This window comes from Poecilia formosa, unplaced genomic scaffold (genome assembly GCF_000485575.1).
Source record: "Poecilia formosa unplaced genomic scaffold, Poecilia_formosa-5.1.2 Scaffold5, whole genome shotgun sequence".
NCBI lineage: Eukaryota > Metazoa > Chordata > Actinopteri > Cyprinodontiformes > Poeciliidae > Poecilia > Poecilia formosa.
This window is the reverse complement of record NW_006799944.1, coordinates 2,946,382-2,947,412: the sequence shown is the minus strand read 5'-3', so window position 1 is coordinate 2,947,412 and position 1,031 is coordinate 2,946,382.

Sequence of the window (1,031 nt, the reverse complement as noted above, 5' to 3'; positions counted from 1 at the left end):
TATATATATATATATATATGTTTAGGCCTGCAACGATACCAAATTTTGCTAAGGGATTAATTTTCTAAAAAATTATTGTGATAAACGATAATATTGTTTCAAGACCTTTTGACACTGATTTAATGGAAATGACTAATAATACATGCAATTTCCTGCCATAGATAGATACACTTTATTTTCAAAAGAACACATAACACTGGAACTGATAAACTAAATAAACAAAACAACCAAAAACAAACATAAAATGGCCTCTCAGTCTCCATTAACAAAAAACGTACTTTAATAAAAACTAAACAACATAAAGCCAAAGTGGAAATAAATACTGCATTCAACCAAAAGAGTGCAGATTATGAAGTCTGTATACTATATTGCCCTTCAGTAATCACTAGACTTAAATAGAGAAGATGGGCACATCCGACTACCTTATGCAATAGTTCATACTACACGATTTTTTGCCCCTATTTTCCCCTTACGATAATCTTGGATCGTTGGCCGATCTAAGATTGTCGCTGGTGATTTCGTAACCGATCATCCTGTCTTGTGATTTAGATCGTCGTGGCCGCTCCGATCTAAATCAGGGGTTTCCCCGACTGGGAGCTTAACGCTGAATGTGACAGTAGCCAATCAGAAAGCGCGGATTCACCTCCGCGCTTTCTGAAGGGAAATAACGAGGGGAATCCCAAACAGCTGACACGGCCAACCCGAAGTCCAGCGGACATCGGAGATGATATGTGGAAACAACATTAATATTTATTCAACATTTCGTGCAAAGAATATAGAAATGACAATGAGAGGAGTTGGAGCTAAATTGCTACCGCAGTTGATAAACCCGGTAACTTTTCAGCTGTTCTTCGTTAGCGTGACATAAATAGGTTATAATGATTTTCATTCAGTCAGGATTTTATGCTGACTCTAGCCACATGCATTGGAGGTAGATTCTAGTAAAGCATTGATTAATGCCTGGTTTTAAAATTAGTTAACTGGACTAATTTTAAAATTACTCCAGTTAGCCATTATTTTGTGCCCATGTA